Here is a 6009-nt window from a genome sequence, read left to right on the forward strand (position 1 = left end):
CTTCCTTCAGGCAGACCCACTGGCAGCCGGGCCGTCATGAAATATTTACCCCTCACCGCCCCTTGGGGCTCTGCCCGCCACCTCCCCGGCTCAGAGCACCTGCCCCAACACAGCCCCAGGGGCCTCACAGCCACGCAGCCCGGCTAGCCCTCCTCTCACGTCCTGTTCAGTGCTGCAGCTTCGGGGTCTTGACACAGGCTGGGTGCCCCAACCCAGTTTGTGCCCTCACCCCTCCTCCTCCAGCCCTTGCCCCTGCCCTCCCCCAGGAAGGTCTGGCTTGACCCAGCGAGGAGGCCAGGGAGCATTAGTGTACACGGGGCAGCACCAGCAGGTGTCAGGGGGCAGGCTGGATGTTCTCTTAGGGAGGGCCTGGGGTAGGGGCAGAGAGGGGTGAGGGCACCAAAGACAGGCCCACCCCAAAGTGTGGACGCCGTGGCCGTAGAGGCACTGCTGAGTAGAAACAGCTCAGTGTCCATCAGCAGACAATGGTGAACAAACGCGACTGTCTGCAGCCTTAAAACGGACGTGGATGGACTTCAGAAACACGACCCTAAGTGAGAGAAGGTGGTCAAAAAGGCCAAGTGTTGTGATTCCACATACACAAAACGTCTGGAAAAGTCAACTCCAAAGCAGACTTGTGGTTGCCAGGGGCAGAGAGGGAAGGGATGGGGCTGCTGATGGCACAGGAATTCTGTCGGGGTGACAGCGTGAGCTGGAATTAGACAGAGCTGTGCAACCTCATCACCAGGCTGGAACATTGAGTTGTGCGTTCTGAAGGGTGGCTCTTGTGGCATGTGGATTAGATCTGTGAGTAGCTCTTCAGAAAGAGGGAAGCCACATGGACCCAGGCCGCCAGCCCTCCCTGTGAGCCCGGCTCCAGGCACCCATCAGCAGTTCCCCTTTCTTGTGTAATTCCCCCTACAGTGTAATTACATTTCCCATCAGCTCAACAGCGCTGCTTCTGTCCTAACAAAACCTTTTTTATCCAACTTCCCTCCCCAGCCCATTGCCCCAGAATTCCTAGAGAGCTGTCCGTTCCCTTGTTCCCTCCTGCACTGCCCAAGTTGCCTGTGGGGCTTGCGTGGTCCAGGCCAGCCTCCTGTCCCGCACTGCCTGAGCGACGTGCCCCTGCCCTCACGTCTCAGCTGATGGACAGACGTCTATCCATTCACTCGGGCCAATGATCTTGGAGTCCCCCGGAACCCCTCTTCCTCTTACCCCATGTCCAGTCCACTCAGGAATCTGAGTCCTTCCCGTCACCCCACTGCCACCACCAGGTCGCTGCTGCCACCCCATAAGTGGGTCACCGCTGTCACTCCCCTTTCCCCACTCTTGCACTTGGACCCCAAGAGGCCATGCACCTTGCAGCGGCCAGAGGGACCTTCTAAAGAAGGTCAGACCATGTGATCCCTTCACCCCACACCAACCCCATAACAAAAACTTCTATCAGTCCCCAGGGCCCTCCTATCTGTGCTGGCCGCCCACCTCCTCTGCGCCTGCTCCCCACTGGCCACTCCAGCCACTCTGGTCTCCAGGAGCCACCCCCTCCGATGGAAGGCTGCTTACCCCACCCCAGCACTTTCTCCCCAGCCTTTCGCCTCTGTTGCTATGACTGCCCCCCACCTTCTAAACCTCCTCCACTTTGTCCTGCAGCTTAACCCTCTGTCACACAGGCTCACCATCTCGTTATTAGTGTGTTGGGTTTTCTTTCCTCCTCTGCCCCCAGGACGTAGGCTCTGGTGAGAACAGAGATCTTTTTTGTTTCAGGATGTCAGGCACACAGTAGGTGTTCAACACTTGTGGAATGCTGAATAAGTAAATAAAACTGGCCAAGAGAATTGTTGTGAGAATGAAAAGGCTGTAAAAGAACCAACTGGGATTTTCAGGATAACAAACCCCAAACAGCAGGAACACAAAGAAAACCACCCAAGGCACTTCCTTCTCAAATTGTGGCAAAAACCAGTGGCAGAGCCTCAAAAGCAGCTGGAAAGAAAAAGACCTGGATAAGAGAACAGTAGAATTCTTGGCCAAAACAGCACAAGCTTGAAGACAACGGAACAAGGTCCTCACAGCAGTGACAGGAAGCACAGTGTCCGTACGGAGTGAACTGTCCTTTCACAACCAAACTGAGGGAAAATAAAAGACATTTCTTTTGTGAAACAAGCGTAGACCCACAAAAGGAACAGAGAGTTCTGTAAATGGGAAACGTGTAAATACACGATTTATTTTATTTTAAATGTCTTCTATAAGTCATCGTTTAAAGGACACATAATAACCACTTATGGTGGGGTATGTACTGTCTGCAGAAGAAAAATAATATGACTGCAGTAGCACAAAGGACGGGGAGAAATGGCGGCACATGTTCTCATTTTTACATGAAGTGCTATCGTGTAATTTGAAGGTACTAGGGACAAGTTAAAGATTTACTCGGGCCCCCTGGAGCCACCACAAAGAGGTATAGCTAAAAAGTCAACAAAGATAAAAGGGAATCATGTAAAAATAGTCCAAAAGGAGGCAGGGAAAGAGAGAAAAAGGAACAAAGGACAGATTGGAAAATAGAAAACAGCAAGCATAGCCTTCAATCCACCAGCAACAATAATTACATTAAATGTCAAGAGTCTGGAGGCCTGATTAAAAGGCGGTGAGTGTACAATTGATTAAAAAGACCCAACTGTATGGTGACTACAAGGAACACACTTTAAATCAAAAGACCAAGGAACACAGGGCGCGAACACTAAACACGGGAGCAAGAGTGGCTGGATTCACACCAAAGTAGACTTGGTAACAAGGAGGATTACGGGGGCAGGGGATGGGGGTCATGTCATGATGAAAACGGGGTCACTCCCTGGAGAAAATGCACATCCTAAGTGTGCTTCACCTGATGACAGGGACTCAAAACACAAGAAGCAAACCTGACAACTCAGAGGGACAGAGAGTCACAACTTGCACAACTTGCCAGTTTCGAGCCTCTTTGAGAGGGACAGGTCACGCAGTGAGAAAGCCAGGAGGACACGAAACTCCATCCAGCAGCCTGACCCTGACAGCCACGAGACACCTCTTTGTAAGTGCACGTTCACTGATGTGGACGTGAAACGAGTCTCCATAGATTTAAAAGGATTGAAACTTTACAGAGTGTATTTCCTAGCAACAGAATTAAACCAGAATTTGACAACAAAAATGCTTGGAAAAATCTCCCAATATTTGGAAGTTAGCCAGCAGACACCTAGATAATCCCGGGTCATGGGAAAAAACACAAGGGAAACTACAAAATAGCTTGAACTGCATGAAAATGAAAACAGCGTTAAAATGTACAGAACGTGTATGTTAGAAATGAAGAGACCCAAATCAGTAATGTAACCTTCTCTGTGAGAAGGAGAAGAGCAATTGAACCCAAAGTAGGCGGAAGGGAGGACGTAATAAAGAGCAGAAACCAATCAAACAGAAACAGTCGAACAGCAAGGGAAAAAATTAAACCAAAAGGTGCTTCTTTGGAATGGCCTATAAAATTGATAGGAAACGTGACCGACAGAGAGGTGACTCTAGCTAGACTGAGCAGGAGAAAACTAAGAAGAAACAAGTGACTGACACAGGAGTGGGAGGGAGCATCACTGCGTGTCCTACAGACGTCACACGGTGATAGAGGCCATAGTGGCCGATTCGCTCAGCGAAGTACCAGCAGGTCAAACCCCGCAATATGGAAAAACAGAACACACAAGGTGGGATTTATCTCAGGAATGCAAGGCTTGTTGAACAATTCAGAATTATAAAATGTAATTCTCCACTTCAACAGAATAAAGACGAAAAACATCTGGTACTTTCATTAGCCGAAGAAAGAACATTTGACAAAGTTCAACATCAATTCATGATAATGACTCTTGGGAGACTTCCTCAACCTGATAAAAGAACATGTACAAAAGCCCACAGCCAACATCCCCCTTCACGGTGAAAGACGGCGCTCTCAACCCACCCAAGGTCAGAAATAAGACGAGCCCGTCCACCCTCAGCCTCCTACTTAACACAGCGCTGGAGGGCCAGGTCATCTCTAGAATGCTCTGTAGTGTCCAGAAGTTCAGGTATATTTAATAAATAAATAAGTAAACCTAATTATGCACCCTCCCCCAAAAAAGGGAAAAAGAGATAATCTAGTAAAAAAAACGGGCGAAAGACTCACCATTCTGCAAACCAGAGGGACCTTGGGATCACAGGTGGTCAAAGAAATGCAGACCCGGCCTGGAAAACCCACAGCACTCAGAGAAGGGTGCTGGCGGGCGGCCGGGGTGGGGTGGGGTGGAGGGAGCAAGAGGGTGGGACACTCGGGGGAGACGGGCAGCTGCAGAGTCAGACACGGCAACACCAGGATGCAGCGCCCGTCCCAGACCCCTGCCCGGAGAAAGGAAGGCGCGTCCAGAGATATGGGCGCCACTCTCATGGGCACCAATCCTGGTCCCTCATGGGGTCGGTGGACAAGGAGCCCCAGCCCACAGCAACCACAGGCGCTCCTGGGGGAGACAAGCCAGGATGGAGAGCTCACCTGAGCCGATGAGACCCAGAGGGACAGCTGAGCACCGGGTGAGCCGTGTGCCTGGGCTGCTCGCTAGCCCAGGCGCTTGTCAGAGCTCACGCGGCTGTTGACTCAGAGTTTTATCAACATAGGCCGTTTTTACCCCAATTAAACAAGCCCACGGTGAGCTGGTGCCCACAGCCGACAGAATGTCTGACTCGAAGCCCAGGCATGGGGCCTGGGGAGGTGGGCGGTGGTGTGAGGTGGACCACGGCAGCCATTTGTCTAGTAAAAGTGACACACAACCAGCAACTCCATGTCGTCCCACGAAACGCATGTGTCCCACATACAAGAGTGATTGTGGCAGGTTTACCTGGAAACAACCCAAGAGTCCACCAGCTTGCAGAAGAAGGGAAGTCACCGCTCAAGGCATCCAGGGGAAGGGGGAACTGCCCAGGGAGCCAGCTCTGGGGTTCCGTTTTCACCAAGTCTGAGAACTGGCTGAGCCACTCTCACCAAAAACCACCGTTGCCAGAACGCTGACTTGGATGATGGGAGCATGGCCAGCAGAGACCCCTGTCACTCCCTTCCAGGGTGCAGGCAGCTCTGAAGAGCCCATCACCCTGAGGACAGCTCTACCCACTGTGCCCCACAGGGCCACGAGCCCACATGTGTGCCGGGGCCAACTGGCAGTAGGTGGCAACTGTGCACGGAGGTCAGATGGCCCTGCCATCCTTGGTCCCCCAAGCAGAGCACAGCAATGGCCTAGAGGCTGTGGTCTCCTGGGGACGTGGACCCAGGGCCCAGGGGTCAGTGTGGGCACCTGGTGGGAGCAGAGAGCTGGGACCCAGGCAGGGAGTCACAGCCGCCAGCTTGCAGGGAGACGCCTGGGCAGGCCAAGGGCCAGGGAAGCTTGGTCGTGGGGCCAGGAAGGCGGCAGAGGAACCCAGAAAGCTCGGCTGACCTGAGGCGAGGGAGTGGTTAGCGAGGGGTCCCAGAGCCCACCTGCAGTCTTAGCAGGAATCATTTGCAGGAGCAGGAACAGAGATTAACAGCACAGAGTGCCAGTCTGGGCACTGAGGAAGCCGGGCAGGTGCCCCGCCCAGCAGGTGTGCCCAGTGTTGACCAGGCCTGGGGGCCTCCAGCTGCTGCTGAGCCCCCTCTGACCACGGTAACAGAAGCTGTGCAAATTAAGAAGAAATCGCCAAAGGGAAACTGGACAGCTTCTGGACTGCTGGGGGCCAAGGCAGTAGGTGGGGGAGTCCCTTCCATAGAGCAGAGCCTGCAGGGCAGAGGGGCCCACACAGCTCCTCCTCCCGGCCCACGCACCTGCTCTGCTGCAGAGGGCCCCTGGTTACCAGGCACTGCTTGGGGGGGCACCTGCGAGGCCGAAGGGGTCCTGGGGTTTGCTCTGGGACAGAGCTCACGGCAAACTCGGGCCTCCATCCTGGACTGAAGGCCGAGCAGCAGACACGACCCTCAGCAATGCTGAGCCGCTGGTGCCTCAC

This window comes from Camelus bactrianus, chromosome 2 (assembly GCF_048773025.1).
Source record: "Camelus bactrianus isolate YW-2024 breed Bactrian camel chromosome 2, ASM4877302v1, whole genome shotgun sequence".
Taxonomy (NCBI): domain Eukaryota; kingdom Metazoa; phylum Chordata; class Mammalia; order Artiodactyla; family Camelidae; genus Camelus; species Camelus bactrianus.